Source organism: Ovis canadensis, chromosome 25, assembly GCF_042477335.2.
Source record: "Ovis canadensis isolate MfBH-ARS-UI-01 breed Bighorn chromosome 25, ARS-UI_OviCan_v2, whole genome shotgun sequence".
Lineage (NCBI taxonomy): Eukaryota > Metazoa > Chordata > Mammalia > Artiodactyla > Bovidae > Ovis > Ovis canadensis.
In genome coordinates, this window is record NC_091269.1 from 52,952,985 (window position 1) to 52,974,280 (window position 21,296).

The 21,296-nt window shown below is 46.8% G+C and overlaps 1 pseudogene; it reads left to right on the forward strand.

The window, feature by feature from the left end:
* Window positions 1-420: 420 nt before the first annotated feature.
* LOC138429948 (collectin-43-like) lies at window positions 421-21,296 on the forward strand (annotated as a pseudogene).

Sequence of the window (21,296 nt, forward strand, 5' to 3'; positions counted from 1 at the left end):
CTCCTTACCGGTCGGGGCACTCTGGCCAGTTGTCCGTGTCAGGAGGAGACCAGGGACAAAAGGTTCCCAGTTGCGGCTGCTGGGTCTGGTCCATTGGCAAGCAAGCTGGCCCCTGAGTACCCCAAGTGGTCAGGATGTCAGTCTCGGCGAAGAAGAGTCTCTGCCAGGGTCGCCATTTGTTGCAGGAAGGCAGACCCCTTCCAGGGCCTGAAACTGGGCTCTTGTCTAACACTCAGAAATGAATTGTCCATGGAGACACATGTGCTGACAAAGCAAGAGATTTTATTGGCAAAGGGCACCCGGTGGAGAGCAGTAGGGTAAGAAGCCATGCTTAATAAGTCTGTAATCTAATTTTCTGCTGATGGGTCACTGTGTTCCCTCCCTGTAGTTTTGGTCTGAGGCCATTCTATGGTAGGGGTAATGGTGACCTCCTCCAAAAGGACTTATGCCAGCACACTGTGCCTCCCAGCACTGTTGGAGGCAAGTGCCCCTGACCTCGTGAAAGGCCTCTGTCAACCCATGCCTCTGCCAGGAATTCCCAAACACTCACAGGCAAGTCTGGCTCAGTCTCTTATGCAGTCACTGCTCCTTTCTCCTGATTCTTGGTATGCAGATGCTTTTGTTTGTATCCTCCAAGAGTCTGTTTCCCAGTCCTGTAGAAGTTCTGTAATCAAATTCTGCTTACTATCAAAGTCAGATTCCCTGGGGATACTCAGTTGCTTTGCCAGATCCCTAGGTTAGAAGTCTGTTGTAGGGCCTAGAACTTTGGCAACAGTGTGAGAACTTCCTTGGTATAATTGTTCTACAGTTTAAAAGAAATTATAATTAAGTTTTATCATGGAGGTGCTAATTACCACTACAATAGAAGTCATATCAGTTCAGTTCAGTCGCTCAGTCGTGTCCAACTCTTTGCGACCCCATGAATCGCAGCACGCCAGGCCTCCCTGTCCATCACCAACTCCCAGAGTTCACTCAGACTCATGTCCATCGAGTTCGTGATGCCATCTAGCCATCTCCTCCTCTGTCATCCCCTTCTCCTCCTGCCCCCAATCCCTCCCAACATCAGTCTTTTCCAGTGAGTCAACTCTTTGCATGAGGTGGCCAAAGTACTGGAGCTTCAGCTTTAGCATCATTCCTTCCAAAGAAATCCCAGGGCTGATCTCCTTCAAAATGGACTGGTTGGATCTCTTTGCAGTCCAATAGACTCTCAAGAGTCTTCTCCAACACCACAGTTCAAAAGCCACAGTTCAATTCTTGGGCGCTCAGCCTTCTTCACAGTCCAACTCTCACATCCATACATGACCACAGGAAAAACCATAGCCTTGATGAGACGGACCTTAGTTGGCAAAGTAATGTCTCTGCTTTTGAATATACTATCTAGGTTGGTCATAACTTTTCTTCCAAGGAGTAAGCGTCTTTTAATTTCATTGATGCAGTCACCATCTGCAGTGATTTTGGAGCCCCCCAAAATAAAGTCTGACACTGTTTCTATTGTTTCCCCATCTATTTCCCATGAACTGATGGGACCGGATGCCATGATCTTAGTTTTCTGAATGTTGAGCTTTAAGCCAACTTTTTCACTCTCCACTTTCACTTTCATCAAGAGGCTTTTTAGTTCCTCTTCACTTTCTGCCATAAGGGTGGTGTCATCTGCATTTCTGAGGTGATTGATATTTCTCCTGGCAATCTTGATTCCAGCTTGTGCTTCTTCCAGCCCAGCGTTTCTCCTGATGTACTCTGCATAGAAGTTAAATAAGCAGAGTGACAATAGACAGCCATGATGTACTCCTTTTCCTATTGGGAACCAGTCTGTTGTTCCATGTCCAGTTCTAACTGTTGCTTCCTGACCTGCATACAGATTTCTCAAGAGGCAGGTTAGGTGGTCTGGTAGTCCCATCTCTTTCAGAATTTTCCACAGTTTATTGTGATCCACACAGTCAAAGGCTTTGGCATAGTCAATAAAGCAGAAATAGATGTTTTTCTGGAACTCTTTTGCTTTTTCCATGATCCAATGGATGTTGGCAATTTGATCTCCGGTTCCTCTGCCTTTTCTAAAACCAGCTTGAACATCAGGGAGTTCATGGTTCATGTATTGCTGAAACCTGGCTTGGAGAATTTTGAGCATTACTCAACTAGCATGTGAGATGAGTGCAATTGTGCGGTAGTGTGAGCATTCTTTTGCATTGCCTTTCTTTGGAATTGGAATGAAAACTGACCTTTTCCAGTCCTGTGGCCACTGCTGAGTTTTCCAAATTTGCTGGCATATTGAGTGTAGTACTTTCACAGCATCATCTTTCAGGATTTGAAACAGCTCAACTGGAATTCCATCACCTCCACTAGCTTTGTTCATAGTGATGCTTTCTAAGGCCCTCTTGACTTCACATTCAAGATGTCTGGTTCTAGTCATATTACAATATGTAAATACATCAAGTTAATAGGTGCCACATCTTGGGCTTCCCTGGTGACTCAGAGGGTAAAGAATCTGCCTGAAGTGTGGGATACCAGTGTTCAGTCCCTGGGTTGGGAAATCCCCCTGTAGGAGGGCATGGTGACCCACACCAGTATAAAAGCCTGGAGAATCCACAAGGACAGAGGAGCCTGGCGGGTTACAGTCCATGAAGTCACAAAGAATCACACATGACTGAGCAACTAAGTACAGCACAATATGCTGTACATCTTAAATATATACAATCCTGTATGTCAAGTATTATTTAATTAAAAAAAAAAAGAAATGTTTGCATTCCAGGAACCAGAATCCAAGTATGCTTGAATTTCTTTCATTATCTCTCAGGATCAAGGTGAAGAGACAATCTGGGCTAGCAATTCTGACTCAATATGTTATATCAGTTATTTTGCTAAACATTTTTTGCATGTTATATCACACAATGTGAGGGATTAAATAAAAATAAATTTGTTTGTATCTTCTACCAGTGGAGGAAAGCTTGGTTTGGTGCATTCCCTGATGGGGACCTGGACTGGATATTCATCTCACAGTAGAGAATGAAGTCACATGAGGACATTGTATAGAATGTAAGCAACAGGGTGAATTTGATAATGGGATGTTGTCCTTGATGACTATAGTCAACACTAGAGAATAATGAACAATATATACTATGGGGACTCTGAATAATATAATACCCATGCTCCTAGTTTTGAGACCAGGATTCCTTTTTTGCACTCCTGTTTCTGATAGATGTGATACAGGACAGCTTACGGACTGCTAGAATAATTTTTGAATGGAATACTCACTATAAAAAAGGGGAAAAAATTTAATGCCTCTATGATCAAAGAGACAGCTAGAAAGAAAATGGTTAATCTAGGAGAAGCCATATTCCAAATACCAACAACTAAATTAAAGCAACCTATTAGAGATCAGGTTTTTTACAAATGTTATAGTTCCCAGTAAGCTAAGGGGAAGCTTCCTTGGTGGTCCAGTGGTTAAGATTCCACACTTGCAATGCAACAGATACTATACTGGTTCCATTCTTGGTTAGGAACTAGGATTCTACCACACCTCATTCCATGGCCAAAAACAAAAGAAGGAAACCAATAAGCTATAGGTTACGGGGACTTCAAACTGAGGATACAGTGAGGAGAAGATTTTTCTTTTTTTCAGCTATACCACGTGGCTTATGGAATCTCAGTTCCCTGACCAGGAATTGAACCCAGGCCACAGCTATGAAACCCAGGAATCCTAACCACTGGGCTACCAGTGAACTCCCCCAAAGATGTTTTTCTCTTGTTTGCCTTCAGGATGTCTGAGACAGCATTTACTCAAATTCTTGTAATTAATGTTCATCCCTTGGGAACACATGTGGCCAGAGGTGGAGGAGTGGTACAGGCTCTTTTGAATGGATGGTCAAGAAGGAAAATGAATAAAATAATGAGGGATTAGGCTGGTTGGGCATGTGGTTTATTCTTTTATTTCTTATCTCCAAGGTATACTTGTGCTGAAGACCACCACTCTGGTGAGTTCTGAAGTATGTGATTATGAAACAGAGGTAACAAGGTAACATTGGTTGCCAGGATCTTAGGCTTGAGGAGTCTACGGGCCCATACAGACCCTGCCCCAAATCCACCCTCTCCTACCCCTTGGGATAACCTAATCATCTCAGGTCTTTGACCTTCTGCTTGGTTGCAGTTGAGACACAATTATACCTGGTAGAGAACTGATGTTTTCCAAAAATAGGAAGATAGTGGTTTGGGGGTATATCTGAGTCTCTGGAAGAGTCATTTGTATCCAAAAAACTATGATTCTGCTTCAGCTGGCTTGCAAGACCCTGCGTTCTTCTGCATGAAGGGAAAGGAAATTCATCCTCATTAGAAGGGCACCTTTCCTGATACAGCCTGAAAGAAGAGTTCTGATTCTAGGCTCGGGTGCTTTTCATCTGGACTTGGTGGCTGCTGATGTATGAGCATCTGTCCATAAGAGATGCACTTCTGGTTAAATCAAGTGGCACATACGCTGAAGGCATTAATGACTAAACCAGGAAATCCATCTGAGCCAGAGAAGGTGATTTTTCCTTTGGATCTCAGCTCTCAGCAGACAGGGGGAAAGTTTCAAGGAATGCCTGTATTCCTGAGGACTTGAGTACTCTGGGTAGTGAAGAGGAGGCGAATCACTATTTTCCCTAAGACTCAGAAAAGTGGGAGATAATAGGACGTCAATTTTAAGGAAACTAATGGGCAAGCAAAGTAAATGTATATGAGGTGCACTCAAATTCTAGCCGACCAATGGAGAAGCCACTCCTAGCCTCGTGTGGACAGTTGCTCTGAATTTGCACCCAGTTTGCAAGGACCAGATGGTAGGTATAAATCGAACCCCCAAGATTTGGCCTCAGAGACATTGTCCTGTGCCTGACAGGTCAGGGGGGGAAACAGAGCTGGAATCTTACTTCTTCTGATGTTCATTCTCCTTTTTCCTGCCTGTGTCATGGTTTTGGAAGCAAAGAGCTCAACACCCAGAACAGAGCAGGAGTGGGTCACTCAATGCTCTGGCAGAAGGCCCCAGTGCCAGACCTCCACTAACAGTTCCCTGAGACCAAAACCAAAGGAACCTGCCTATTGCTGTTGCACTGGACTTCACAGGCCTTCATGCCTTGTAGATGCCCTGCTTTAAGAGTGGAAAAAAAGTGAAAGACAGCAACAAAGACATCAATGGTTATTGGACAGGGCACCTCACATGTCCGAAACAGAATGTCCTAGAGCAGTTTGCCACCGTTTACAGCAGGTAGGAAATGGCAGCAATTTTTGACTTTGGGGGAGAAGTGTCAAAGTATCAGCCTACCATTTATAGGAGGATCTGATGTCAGTTGGGCTTAACTGTTACCAGGGAAACCTGCAGCTAGGGCAGCAGCCAGCATGTAGGTGGTTACTAATTAAGCCCTATATTTAAGAGGACTGGATAGTCCTGTGAGTGGAGCAAGGACTAGTTGAGCAGGAGGGGTAGAAAGAGCAAGAGAACCACCATCTTGAATGGGCTGACTATACAGTCCATCCTTACACAGCCTGCATGACCCTTACTCTCTTGGTCCACCCCTTTTCCACAGTATTCCTGGCCTCAGGTATATAAGGGTACACCACAATCAGATACCACAAATGCAACACAGACAACCACAGCTAGTGAATACTGAGAGTCCAAAAGGTAGGTAACCTTTGGAGACAGGCATTTATCAGGTCAATTTTTCATGGAATTTCTGAGGACAACAACAGCATATCGCTCTAGACACAGGCATCAGACTCATGTTGCAGTGTCTGCAAACATGCCCATTGTTGCCCTATCTATCTGCAAACAGGCTCCCTCCACTTAGACTAGACATGAAATATAAGATGTCTAACAGGCTCGATGCAGGGAAGATCATGACCATTAAGCAAAATACAAATAGTAACATCATTCTGACATAAAAACACCCTTGACTATGATTATTGTTCTGGGCCACATTACCATTAAGCTTGTCCAACCTCAGTCCACACAGCCAGTGTCAAACACTGGAGAGGGGGTGTAACAGATCACAGGGTTAATATAATGGTGCCTTTCTCTAGTAAGAGGCCTAGACTAATTTTGTAGGCATCTTACATAGGCCCAGATGAAACTTGCAAGTCCCTTTCTAGTTTTAATCCCCATAGGGCTGCAAATCCAAAGCACTGGGGACTTCCCTGCCAGTCCTAGAGCCATTTACAATATGTTCCCCTGGGGGTACACCCTGTGACAAGGCCAAGATGAATTATTCTCCTGACAAGTAGTTGGCAATGACCTTGGGTGGTCAACAGTTGAGCTGTGATGATGTCAACTAGTTTGCCTCTTGGTTAACTTGGCAAAAGCCAGGGATGATTGCTCCTGGAATATTTAGTTACAAATTCATGTGACTCAAGTTAGCCTCCTGGTCCACAGGTTGAGAAAGTGGGTTTCTTGTTTCAGTTAAGTAGTCCACTCATCCTTCTATTAGCCCGGCAGCAGCAGGGCTGTAGGGCAGGTGGAACTCCAGTCTGTGGCATTTTTATTGGCCCATTCCTAAACTTCATAACTGCACAAGTGGGTTTTTTTGCGTTGTTCAACAATTTGTATAGGCCTGCTCTATAAGCTTCCACCTGTTGCAAAGCACTGTAGATCTGCCAAGCAGCTCCCAGCTCTTTCCTATCTTTCCTAGTGTCGAGCATTAATGTTGAGATGAGGAGGAAGAGAAGTGGGCACAGCAGGTGCTTGCTCTTGGACTCAGAAGAGGCAGTCTGCTTTTGCAAGAGCTATAGGTCATTGTCAACTTGCTGGTCTTCTCTGGACCTTGGATTCCTGGACATCTGTGAAACATGGACACTGATGCTGCCACTTTACTCACAGGGCTGCAGTGAGGTCCTGATAGGCTCTTGGGTTGAGGGTGCTCTAATGTGTGTTTATTGCCATGAACATCAGTGGCAGGTGTCCAGAACCCAGGTGGAGGTAAAATCGACTGAGTCCACAGGGCAAAAATTTATCTTTCTTTTCTCTGGAAACTGGCACTAGGACTTCAGGTTACAGGGCAGGTATAAAGAACCAATGGTGGCCCAGGAACTCTAATTTGCCTGGACCTTCTGAGCCCTAGAGAGAGCAACTGTGAGTGTCTCTATTATTGCCTCTCAATTTGTTTTCCAGTATCCAGTGAATATCTCCCTGCCTATGTGGCTGGTTTATCCTACTGGTGTTGAGGAAGGCAGGGTCTGTGTAGCTGTTCCAGTCTAGAAGGGTCGATGCTAGTGGTGGGAGCAAATGGGGTAATAAGGGATGCTCTTCACTCTGTTCCCTTTGTTTGGTGGAAGATGTGGTTCCTGGACTGGGGGTGGGGCAGGCGGGGGAGGTGAGTTGGATATGACATCCACCAGATCTCTGATGCCATTGTCTAGAAGTCCCTGTGGAAAATGCAATTCATTGTCCTCTTGGAAGGAAGACTTCTCTGACCTATTAAACTTTTCCACCCCACTACCTCAGCCTGCCTGGCGACCCTCTATTCTCTGCACAGGTCCCTCAGGCTTTCTTAGAGCCTCTGCAAAGCCCATGAGCACCTTCCATGGTCAAAACTTTACAGTTTCTAGCTGAGGGAAGAAAAAAATCCCAACAGTAGGAGTGACCTATGTCCTATACCCACCCCTGATCTCACTTATCTCTTGAGTCCCTTTCTGATGGTAACTGGAAGCTCTATTGGACATCTGTTCTTTACTTCCCTAAAACCAGCCTTCTGCTAACTGCACCTATCTATCATGTCCCTTCCTCCAAGAGGCCCCTGTCCCAACTCCTCACAGGAGGTTTGGACAGGACTCTAGGTATGCCAGGGACTTTCCTCATGGAGCCTAGGAATGACAAATCCTGGTAAACATAGTCATATCCCCATCCTTTGCTCAGGACAGACATCACAAAACATTCAGGACCAGGGCTTCTTTTGGACAGACAGCACTGCAGAGCCCAGTACTAGTCAGTCTGGAACAGCAAGTAAGAGGAAGCCAGTCTGCATTGTCAGAGATAAGCCAATCACCTTACTGGTACAGAAAGGGAGAAGGAAGTCCACGGAGGGAAGGTTCCCTCCCAAGGGCACTCAGGGAGTCCTTCCAGATGTGACATTTGGCCTTGGTGAGGAATTCTACATCTTGGTCACATTTCCCCTGGCAAGGATGACCAGCCCAAAGAGGGATGACACAGAGCATCTGAGAGTAGATTCATGCTGCTGGCAGACCAGGTCAGAGGTCCAGCTGGTCTGCTCATGTCCTCCCTGGCCAGACTGAATCCCATCTTTCCCTAAACTGCGTTTGGAGCCCTGCTGCTCTTTTCCCCAGAGGATGGGAGAAGAGATGGGGGAAGGGCTTCTCCTGACCTCAAGAGGCTGGGCCAGCCTTAATCCACATCCTCAGATCAAGAGCACACCCTCTTTCTGTTCATCTGTCTATGACAGGCTTCTTCTCCCTCTCTGCATGCTGCTCCTGCTCACACAGTCCCAGAATTCCCAGGGAGAAGAAATGGATGTCTATTCTGAGAAGTACTGACTGATCCCTGCACCGTGGCTGTGTCCCCTGACAGTGGATAGCTTTTGTGGTTGTGATGGACAAGATGGGAAAACAGGCCCCCAGGGGAAGAAGGGGGATCCAGGTAGAGCTGAGACCATGGGCTTGTCCTGGTGGGAAGGGGTGGGCACTGGAGTTGTAACCAACCCAGAAACTCTCAGTCTTTTACTGTGGAAGCCTTATAGATGGTCTTCCTAAATGGGTGGGTTTCACCCAGATTTTGAGCCCACCTAAAACACGGATTTATTGGTTGGCGAAGATTGGCTGTCCCAAGCCTCTGGCTCCATCAGCAGCTGTCCCGATTTCTCCCCTAGAATCTTCTGACTCCAACTACCCAAGAAATGCTCAAATAGTGAGTAAAAGAGTGGAACTTGGACTTCTGTGCTCCAGAACTTAACTGTTGTCCATTTAGAGTAACTGGTACCTCTGCAGGTTGTTAAAGATTTTTCATATTTAATTAAGCTCTTAGACTGAAGTTGAAGAAAGTAGGGAAAACCACTAGACAATTCAGGTATGACCTAAATCAAATACCTTATGATCATATAGTGGAAGTGACAAATAGAGTCAAGGGATTAGATCTGATAGAGTGCCTGAAGAACTATGGAGGGAGGTTCGTGACGTTGCACAGGAGACAGTGATCAAGACCATCCCCAAGAAAAATAAGTGCAAAATGGCAAAATGGTTGTCTGAGAAGGCCTTACAAATAGCGGAGAAAAGAAGAGAAGCAAAAGGCAAAGGAGAAAAGGAAAGATATACGCATATGAATTCAGAGTTCCAAAGAATAACAAGGAGAGATAAGAAAGCCTTCCTCAGTGATCAATGCAAAGAAATAGAGGAAAACAGTAGTATGGGAAAGACTAGAGATCTCTTCAAGAAAATTAGAGATACCAAGGGAACATTTCACACAAAGATGGGCATGATAAACAACAGAAATGGTATGGACCTAACAGAAGCAGAAGGTATCAAGAAGAGGTGGCAAGAATACACAGAATAATGATACACAATGATCTCCATGACCCAGATAACCACCTTGGTGTGATCACCCACCTAGAGCCAGACATCCTGGAATGTGAAGTCAAGCAGGCCTTAGGAAGCATCACTATGAATAAAGCTAATGGAAGTGATGGAATTCCAGTTGAGCTATTTCAAATCCTGAAAGATGATGCTGTGAGAGTGTTGCACTCAATATGCCAGCAAATTCAGAAAACTCAGCAGTGGCCACAGGCCTGGAAAATGTCAGTTTTCATTCCAGTCCCAAAGAAAGGCAATGCCAGAGAAAGCTCAAACTACCACACAATTGCACTCATCTCACATGCTAGTAAAGTAATGCTCAAAATTTTCCAAGCCAGACTTCAACAGTACATGAACCATGAACTTCCAGATGTCCAAGCTGGATTTAGAAAAGGCAGAGGAATCAGAGATCAAATTGCCAATATCTGTTGGATCATCAAAAAAGTACAAGTTCCAGAAAAGCATCTACTTCTGCTTTATTGATTATGACAAAGCCTTTGACTCTGTGGATCACAACAACTGTGAAAAATTCTTAAAGAGGTGGGAATACCAGGCCACCTGACCTGCCTCCTGAGAAATCTGTATGCAGGTCAAGAAGCAACAGCTAGAACCAGACATGGAACGACAGTCTGGTTCTAAATCAGGAAAAGTGTACATCAGGGCTATACATTGTCACCCTGCTTATTTAACTTATGCAGAGGACAGCATGTGAAATCTAGGCTGGATGAAGCACAAGCAGGAAAATGATTGCCAGGAGAAATATCAACAACCTCAGATATGCAACAACCTCAGATATACCACCCTAATGGCAGAAAGTGTAGAGGAACTAAAGACCCTCTTGATGAAAGTGAAAGAGGAGAGTGAAAAAATTGGCTTAAAACTCAACATTCAGAAAACTAAGATCATGGCATCTGGTCCCATCACTTCATGGCAAATAGATGGGGAAACAACAGAAACAGTGAGAGACTTCATTTTTCTGGGCTCCAAAATCACTGCAGGTGGTGACCACAGCCATGAAATTAAAAGACACTTGCTCCTTGGAAGAAAAGCTCTGACAAATCTAGACAGCATATTAAAAAGCAGAGACATCACTTTGCCAACAAAAGTCCATATAGTTAAGGCTATGGTTTTTCCACTAGTCATGTATGGATGTGAGAGTTGGACTATAAAGAAAGCTGAGCACCAAAGAATCAGTGCTGTTGAACTGTGGTATTGGAGAAGACTCTTGGCAGTCCCTTGGACAGCAAGGAGATCCAACCAGTCCATCCTAAAGGAGATCAGTCCTGAATATTCACTGGAATTGCGATGCTGAAGCTGAAACTCCAATACTTTGGCCACCTGATGTGAAGAACTGGCTCATTTGAAAAGACACTGATGCTGGGAAAGATTGAAGGTGAGAGGAGAAGGGGACAACAGAGGATGAGATGGTTGAATGGCATCACTGACTCGATGGACATGAGTTTGCGTAAGCTCCGGGAGTTGGTGATGGACAGGGAGGCCTGGCGTGTTGCAGGTTATGAGACTGCAAAGAGTTGGACATGGCTGAGTGACTGAACTGAACTGAGCTGAACTCCATGATAAGTGAGAAAGGATGAGGCACTGTGGCCCCATACTCAAGCCTGAATAAAAGGATTTTCCCTAAATACATTACAGAGAGAAAGAAAGGGACCTTATATTTCATAGTCTAGTCCTGTGCTTAGGAGTTCACTTGAGTAGTTTATACAATCCCACCGAAAGTCTAGCAAGTGATGCATTAATTTCATTTGATGGGGAAGAAAATTGTGATACAATGATGCTATGTGAAACCCAGAAGGTGAAAGGACATGGCTTTCTTTATCAGACACATCTGTGCATGTCTGATAGCTCTTTCTCCACAGCAGAGGCCCCTAGGGCAAACTATTCAGTGTCTCTGAGTCTCAGTTTGCTCATCTATGGATGGAAATATTAGGACCACAGAGAGATAAATAATTGAGCCAAGCCTTCATTTTTTTTTTTTTTTTGTGAGGTTTCAGGGTAAAGTCACATCCTCTTGCTGTACCAATTAGGTGGATTCTCCTGAGGTTTCCTAAAATACAGCTTATTAAGGGAAGTGTCTGAGAAACACTGACCCACAGCAGAAGATCTGGGTGTTACTGGCAAGAAGTGAGAATTCAATAAACCAACGAGTACGAGGGGACCACCATGGCACTGAACCAGGGCTGTGGAGGGATCAACTGAGGTCCTTATCTTTTTTTGGTTTGCATTTTAGCTGTAGAGGAAAGAAGCGAATAACATTTAAGCTGCAAAGAATACACAATATCCCCAGGCTTTGTAGGATAAGAGACAAGTATCTCTCCTTTACAGACAGAAAGTCGTTCCCAGCATTAATGAATGGAGCCGTGATAAGGATGCCAAGAAGTGATCTCAATAGTGGGGCGGTATTCAAGGTACCAGTTCCCTCTAGCTCCCAGGGGGTCCTGAATTGAATCCCGGGGCAGGGGAGGGGTGGGGACTTTCCCTACAGTGGCCCTCAGCTACATGGTGTACCCCAGACCTCTCTTTCTTGTGCATTCCAAGCATGGCCTTGGGTTGGTGCTTGGAGAGAGAACAGTGCACAGTCGGGCCAAGACCAGGCTCCACACTGGCTCCCCAGATCCAGGCACCGGTTCCTTCAATGGTGACGGGTCTGGGAATTTCCTGGAGATCCCAGCATCCTCAGATCCTGACCAGCAGGGCTGGGTGGGGCCAGAGTCTGCACTGGGGATGACCTCCCCCACAGATTCTGACACACATGTTCCCAAGAACCTGATGTAAAGGACAAGATGAGCCTGAGAGGAGAGACCCTTGAGCAGAGGTAGAGGGGGGTGCTGGGTCACTTGGTGATGCCCCAGACATGTCGTGCAGGGCCAATAACACCTGGACCCTGCTTGGGGGGCTGTATTTCCACGGACAATTCCTTCTTTCCTCAGTGCCTCTGAGATTGCTGCCCAGAAGGATTCAGTGCCAGAGTGCCTCCTGGGGTGCACATCTCCCCTGGGAGTGAAACTCACATCCCACAGTATCTCCTAAACTCAACCCCTGCTGATCTCTCTGAGCTCATTTCCTTCCCTCCTCCCACACTCCCCAGACTCTGACCACACTGGCTCCTTGTTGGTCCCTGAGCACGCACATCCCCCTGCCTCCCCAGGGCCCTGTCCTCGCTCTGAGCATGCACATCCCCATGGCTCACTCCTCACCCCCTTCACAGCTTCACTCATAGACTCCCTCTCTGGCCATCCTATTTAGAAGACACCCCCGCCAATACTCTATGCTTTAATTTACCTCTGTAGCACTTATTCTGATCTGATGAATTACCATCTGTTGTACATTTTAATTTTTATTATCTATTTCTATGTAGCTGAGTTTAAGTTCTGTGAGGAAGGGATGTGGCTTTTGTCTGCTTTTTTTTCACTAGTATAATCTCAGCATTTAGGACAGCACCTTGTACCTAGTAGAAGCTCAGTGAATACTTGTTGGAATAAAAGAATGTAAACGGCCTGGAGATGAGGCATTTTAGTACAGTTAAGGCTGGCCAAATTGCTGGTCCATAAAGCTTCACTTCAGGTGCCAGTAAGCTACAGGGTTAGGACTTCAGGGGATGTGAGGAGGCAAAAATGAGTGCTTGGGAGGCATGGTGATTGCTGCTTAGCAGGATGTTCCTTCCTCCCCCTCAGTGCACCTGTGGCCTCCACGGTTAGTGCACAAGGATGGGCCACCTGTGATGCTCCCCTCTAAGGAGTGACTTCCTTTCCAGGTAGTTGCTGCCACCCAGCCAAGGGGGAGCCCAGGAGGGGCTCATCTGGGAGCCCAGGCATCTCTGCCTGAGCACAGTGCACCACAGTGTCTGGGATGCAGGGCTCAACCTCTGGGCTTCCATATCGTGCCTAGTGAAGGTTGGAACTAACAGCAGGACACAAGGCCCAGCACAGAGGCTCTCAGCCACACATCAAATGCACCAGTCTCCCCCCACCTGTGCATTCTTGGCCCAAGCAGGCCCGACCTTCTTACTCTGGGAAAATGGTTTCCAAATCTGAAATGTCACCTCTCCTCTCTAAGTCTCTCTAAATCCTCTTCAGCCTTCAAGTCCTGTTTGCTCCAAATGTGTGTGCTCGGATTGAGGATGCTCTGATGGGATGAGGGACATCTCAGGAACTGTTTTCCTTACTTATTACCTGTGCCTCACAGTTTAAAACTTGATGAAAGATTCCTTGCAGATCAGGACCTGGTGCTAACGTGTACATCCTGCTCAGTGCTAGGCAGAAAGCAATGTTCCACAGATAGTTTCTCAGTGAACAGAGAAATGAAATAACGAGGAAATGAACAAAGAAGTGAATGAACAAGTTAGCAGCACCTGACAGATTTCTTTTGTTGTCTTTTTGCACATGAATGCTTTACTCACAAGAGTAAAAAATGGAAACCACCCAAGTGTCTATCAACGTTTATCCACAGTGTATGATAAACAAAATGTTTTGTGTTCACACTATAGAACATTGCTCAAGCATACAAAGGAATGAAGTATTGGGATGAGCCCCAAGAAGGTCACTCCATGTTCAAAAAGCCAGACACAAAAGGTCATTTTTTTGTATGTATTTATATAAAATATTCAGAATAGATCATTGAGACAGGAAGCAGAATAGTGGAAGCCAGGGCCTGGGAGGAGGCAGGGATGGAGTGATGAACAGGTGTGAGGTTTCCTTTGGGGTTGATGAAATATTTTTGAGTTAAATAGAGGTGGTAGTGGCACAATGTTATGAATGAGCAAAATGACACTGGTTTGTACACTTTGAAAAAGCTGATTTTAGGGAATTCGATGGTGGCCCAGTGGTTGGGACTTTGCGTTCTCATTGAGAGGCCCTGGGTTCAATCTCTGGTCAGGGAAAGAAGATTCTGCATGTCGTGTGGCACAGCCAAAAAAAAATTAAAAAGTTAATTTTCTATTATGTGAATTTCATCTCAATGGATCAAGAATAATCAAATTCCCAGAATGGAGTGTAAAATTCTTATATAGGGGTAAATCTCATGTAATTTCAGACTTAGGCAGTTACTTCACAAAAGTAACATGTTTTTAAAAAATGTTTGGTCACTTTTCCAATATAAAAATAATATATGGTCACCAAAGATAAAAAGAAGAAAATCAAGGTGACCTGAATTGTGCCACATAGAAGGAACTGTGAAGACTTTGTATATGCTGTTCTTATGGGCTTTCCAATAGGTTTTACATGTGCACATACATAAGACATCCAGTCTGTGGATGAAGAGAACCATATTGAATAGATGTTTATAACATCCTTCTATCACTTAATGGTATGTTATAATCTAGTCTATTTTCTGTACTTTCAAGAGCATGTTACATAGCTTTTTCTCTTCTTTTTATTAAAATATAAATGACCAAAAATATATTAGTTTCAAGTATACAACATAATGATTTTATGTTTGTATGTATTGTGAAGTGATTGCACAATAAGACATGTCAAAATCCATCAACACACATAGTTACAATTTGTGTGTGTGTGATGAGGACTTTAAAAATCTACTCCCTAAGCAACTTTTAAGCAGGCAACCCAGTATTATTAACTATAGTAACCTTGCTGTACCTTGCATTCCTCTGACTCATTTATTTTATACCAGGAAGTTTGTGCCTTTTGCCTATGTTCATTCATTCTGTTCACTTCCCAACCCCACCTGTAGCAACCATCAATCTGTTCTCTGCATCTTTGTGTGTGCTGCTTTTGTTCATTTGTTTTTTAGATTCCAAATATCCTATGATACCTGTATGTTTCTGCCTGACTTATTCCACTTATAACCATTTAAAAGCCCTCAGGGTTTGTCCATGTCGTTGCAGATTGCAAGATTCCATTAATTTTTATGGCTGAATAATGTTCCACTGTATATACAAACTGCATTTTCTCCATCCATTCATTGATTCACAGATTCTTAGACTCTAGGCTGCCTCTATATCTTGGCTCCTGTAAACAATGCTGCGATGAACTTGAGAGTTCAATATCTTTTTGAATTAGTGTTTTCATGTTCTTTGCTTAAATACTCAGAGGCGGAATTGCTAGAAAGTATAGTAGACCTATTTTTAATTTTTGAGCAACTTCATACTGTTCTCCACAGTGGCTGTATCAATTTACATTCCCGCTAGGCGCAGTCACTCAGTCATATCTACTTCTTGCTACTGCATGGACTATAGCTCATCAGGCGCCTCTGTTCATGGAATTCTCCAGGCAAGAATGCTGGAGTGGGTAGCCATCCCCTTCTCCAGGGGATCTTCCAAACCAAGGGACTGAATTTGGGTCTCGTGTATTACAGGCAAATTCTTTACCTTCTAAGCCACCAGGGAAGCCTACGTTCCCACTAACAGTGCACAAAGATTTTCTTTTCTCCACATTCTCCAACACTGTTATTTGCTATCTTTTTCATCATAGCATTCTAAAGGTATGCAGTGACAGCTCATTGTGCTTTTGATTTATATTCCTCTGGTGATTAGTGTCAGGTGTCATTTCTGACATAAACTTTGGTTCTCAGAAGGTGGAGGGCAGGGGGCCCATGGTCAAGGGTAAAAGCTGACAGACTTACCTATCATAAATACTGTGGCCTTGGGGCAGGAGCAGGTGCATTGTATGCAGGCAGGTGGGTCTTGGTTTGGATCTGCCTCCAACTCTGCAAGCCTGTTTCTTCATCTGTAAATGGGAATATGGACACGCATTTCCTGGATCACCACTGGACCAGTCAGGTGGAGGGGAGTGTCTACACCCTACAGAACCCTGAAGGAATGCCAGGGCCCTGACTCTGCAGGCAGCTGGCTCCTCCTGGGCTGGCATCAGCTTTATGTACATCTCTTTTTTTGTCACAAGTTCACCAGGACTAGCAGGATGAGCAGGAATGCCTGGACCAGCTGGCCCTATTGGGCCTAAGGGGACAATGGCTCTGCTGGAGAACCTGGACTAAAGGGAGACACTGGACCACCTGGTGAGCAGCTGGGCAGGAATGCAGGTGTCTGCAGATGGCATGCTGTCGCTAGGCCACGGCAGTAGGCATGCCCAGATTCTACTCCAGGAAGGGGAAGGTCATTCTCGAAGTGGCACAGGGTTATTTCAGGGAAGGCTGGAGCTCCTGGGGAGGGTGAAGAGTGAGGGCAACATCTTTAGGAAGAGGCTGCCTGTTTGACTTCTATTACAGCCCCATCTTTTGTGCACTTCCACTTCCAAGGAGGTTCAGTGTCACTGACTGGGCTGGTCCTTTTCCCCAGGGCCTACAGGTATGCCTGGTCCAGCTGGAAGAGAGGCTCTTCCTCCCAGCATGGGACCTCCAGGCACACCAGGCCCCAAAGGAGAACCTGGACCCAAAGGTAGGAGGGTGGTATGTGGCAGGTAAGGGAGGGAGAAGGGAGGGGTGATGTTGGCAGCCCTGGTGGGGACCAGGGTATATGCACAGTGCCTGGAAAGCCTGGAACCTCCGCGCCTGGTAGGCCTGGCCTGGGCCTCTCCCCCGACATTCCCACACTGACTGAATTTCCTAAAGGAGACCAAGTGGGCAGGAGCAGTCTCCCAGGTCGCTCTCTTGCTCTCTCACCTGGAGCTGTGGGTGACAAGCTGCACTGCTCAGGAAATGGTACCTGCTGAGTGCACTCTCAGGCATGTTTCTCCAATGTCTTCCTTTCTCAGGAGGAGCAGGTGCCCCAGGCATGCAGGGCTCCCCAGGCCCCGCAGGTCTCAAAGGAGAGAGAGGTGCCCCTGGTGAGCCTGGAGCCCCTGGAAGTGCTGGCATAGAAGATGAGCAATGGTCATGGGACTGGGCTCACATTCCCTGTGCCCACCACTGCCAGCCACCAGGTCAGAGCTGGCATTACAGGGCAAGAGCCAGCGTTGGGCTCTGGGAACTGTCTGTCTCTAGGGAGAGGGTGGTGCAAGTAGCATGGACTGTCTGTATCCAGGGAAGGCTGGTTGTTGGGTTGTTTGACAGTGTACGAAGAGGCTGCAAGGAGAGGATCCAGGCACTGAAGAACATTTGTACAGGGGGAGGGTGTATTGCTGGGGGTATGACAGTCCATGTACTGGGGGAGGCGAAAATGCTGGAAAATGTGCCCAGAACACATGCAACGATTCTTTTCTGATCCCAGGGCCTGCTGGAGCCATCAGTCCACAGGGACCTTCAGGTGCCAGGGGCCTCCCAGGACTAAAGGGGGTCAGAGGTGATCATGGAGTAAAGGAGCAAAGGGAGAGACTGTAGTCCCAGGTAAGGAAGCCCTGGAGACCTCCACTAGGGTGTGAGGTAGGGAATAGACCTTCTTCAGCTCAGTCCCTCTTCTCAGGCATCCCCCCTAGTTACAGGTGGGAGTGGAAGCAGGAAAGAATAACAGATGGACAGTGAGGTGGACACTGGTCTTAGCCTCTCTACGACTCACTGGAGGGCAACCTGAGCAGTTTTCCCTTCTGATCTTTGGGACAAGCAAACCTCCCTTTCCAATTCATCAGATAACCTTGAACTTCAAATAACCATGCTACCCCCACCTCCCAAACACACGCACACACACACACACACACACACACACACACACACACACACACACACAAAAGGAAGTTATACCAGATTCCTAGAATTTGGAATTAAAATGTCATCTGGTTCAGTGTCCGTGAGGTGCAGGGATCTTCTCGGGGGATACTATTTACAAGAGAATCCCATGGGCAGCAGAGGCCAGCTATGTCAGCAGAGGTGGGCCTCCTATGGTTCTGTCCCAACTCCTTACCCTACCCCCAATATGGGTTGCACCTGGACACCCTTCCCTGAGGCCTGAGCTCTGAGTGACCCCAGGCTATGCTGGACCCATCTTCACTCAGCCTCTCTCTTCTGCAAAGATCAGTGCTCTCAGGCATCAGTTTGTGATCTTAGAGGGACAGCGACAATGCCTCCAAAATGTCTCCTCTCAGTATGAGAAAGGTGAGTTCCTAGACCTGACCCTGAGCTGGCACTGAGGGTGGACCTCAGATAGGGTCTGTCTGGGCTTGGCTTGCAGTTCGCTGGGCTGGGTCTAAATTCGACTTGCTGGGGCCATGGCTGGGACTGGACCTAGACCTGGGGTAGGAGTCGGGCTAAGGACAGGGCTGGGACAGAGCTGTGCCCCACGTGCTCCAGGAGCTCAAGTAGATGCACTAGATAAGGAGGAGGATGCGGTCCATGTCATCAGTTCAGCAGAACTTCACTCCAGCCTACTCTGGGTGGATTCCTATGACAGAAAAGGGGACACCCAACCCAGGATGCATTTCTTCCCTCTGTGGGGCCAGGTATGCAAATGCCCAGAGAAGCAGCCACACAGCCCAGGACAGCAGAGAATTCAGACATGATCCTGAGAGTGGGGGTGGGATGTTTCATGTGGGGTTCAAGGCTGCAGGGTCCTGACCCTGGTGTGTGGCCACCAAGTATCTCACCCTAAAGATGCCCTGAAGTCTGGCAGGAGCAGGCTGCCTCCAATATCTGGCCAGTGCTGGACTGTTCCTGCATCTCCTTGGGTACTTAAAGCAGATTCTTCCCTAAGCCTGGATTCTAAGCACACAGAGGCCTCCTGGAGAACACACCTGAGTGCCCTGTGCCCTGGGACTCTCTACTAACTGTCCCTCCTCCTTCTCTGCTCTCCCTGATGACAGTTTTGAATGCACATCACTTATCAAACCTCTTTGATCAAAAAAAGGAACAGTTTTCTGAAGGAGCCTGGTGGGCTGCAGTCCACGGGGTTGCTAAGAGTCGGACATGACTGAGCAACTTCACTTTCACTTTTCACTTTCATGCTTTGGAGAGGGAAATGGCAACCCACTCCAGTATTCTTCCCTGGAGAATCCCAGGGACAGGGGTGCCTGGTGGGCTGCCGTCTATGGGGTCACCCAGAGTCGGACACGACGAAAGTGACTTAGCAGCAGCAGCAGCAGAGCATAAAGGGGCCTAATTGGGTGAGACAAACGGTTGGCTCCTAAGGACTAAAGTCAACTAAGTGCTGAAGTAGTAGGATGAGAATTTCCAGCAGTTTGTCTTCCTCCTTGCACAAGCTTATCTGCACACCTATTTACTCCTTCATGCAGACTGATACAAACAAAGGAGAACTTAGGCATATGTGTGGGCTGCACGTATGTACCTAAACACCATAACTCAGTTGACAGCATCTACATACATGAACAGACATGCACGCATATGCACACATATCATGATGGACCTTGAGTCGACCATGTACACCAGATGGACACACGGATATATTCATGCATGCACATGCACACACACCCAGATGCATGGGATGTAACCAATCATAGCACACAAGCTTGCACTGACCTTGTCCAGGGCTGTCTGGGTGCCATCCTGACTCCGTGGAAAATCTGGTCTCTGATTGCTTGTTGAAGCTACTCAGAGGAAAAGGGCATTGGGCCAGGGTACAGCCTGGGTTCAGAACCAGTCCAGTGAGCCCTCTTAGGAGCCCTGAAGATTTCCATGCAGACCCTGGAGTCAGAGCGGTATGGATAGGATGGAATAAAAAGAGATACTTAACACGTCACATAGGGCATGCTGTTACGTAATGTACCTCTACCTTAGAAATAAGGACTGAGACTCTGAAAAGGGAAGTGATTTTCCCTTGTCTCCTGGGTTGCCATTGCCAGGGTGGGCTGAACACATGACCTTCTGAGGCCTAGACAGGGCTCTCTCCAAAGCTGATCCCACCCTGCACTCCCACTCCCACATATAGCTCACGGATGCCATCATCCCCTGCCCAGTGGTTCAGGGAGGCTGACTGGCTGTAGCACCACCTGTGAACATACGGAAGCCAACACTGGACTGCCTCTGGTGCAGAGGTGAGCAATTGGCTGCTCTCAGATGCACCCCCATCCTCCCTTTTCTCCTCACTCCTTCACACAGCACAGAACCGCTCAGACAACTCCACATGCCCAGTCACCATCCAAGGGTGAGAGTGAGCTGCCTGTTTGTTTGGTATTTTCCTCACTCTCAGGAACTGCCCTGGTCTCTACAGTGTCATTTCCCTGCCAAAGCCCTAACTATTTACACATTGATTAAAACCCCGATTCTGGCATACAACAGGGGGAGGAACAGAAAGTGCATATGGGAGTTTTAGTGTTGCATACAGTAAGTTCTGATTCTCATCTACATTTGACAGCTGGGCAACTTTGGGCCTCCTAAGTAAGCACCTGAGTTCTGGGGTCCTCACCTGTACCTAGAGACCACGGCACCACTCAGGGCACATCGTGGAGCCAGAGCTGCTCTGAACCAAGTGCCTCACTTTCTTCCCATCTGGTGCCCTGGCACCCGGAAGGGAGGCTGGAGACTCCAGTTGGAACACAAGGCCTAGATGCTGCCACATCCCCAACCTGACTCTCCTCTTCCCCTAGCGATGCTCTTCCCTGATGGCCGGAGTGTCGGGGAGAAGATCTTCAAGATTTCAGGCTGCCCAGCAGATCTGCACACAGGCCAGGGAACAGTTGCCCTCCCCATGTTCTGCAGCTGAGAACGAGGCCTTGACTCAGCTGGCCACAGCCCAGAACAAGGCTGCTTTCCTGAGCATGACTGACACCAGGAATGAGGGCATCTACCCCACGGGGGAGCTCCTTGTCTATTCTCTCTGGGCCCCCCATGAGCCCAACAACAGGGTCACTGACAAAGGCCCAGAGAGCTGCATAGAGATCTATCGGGATGGCAGCTAGAACAACAGAGCCTGTGCTGAGATGCGCCTCAGGATCTGTGAGTTCTGA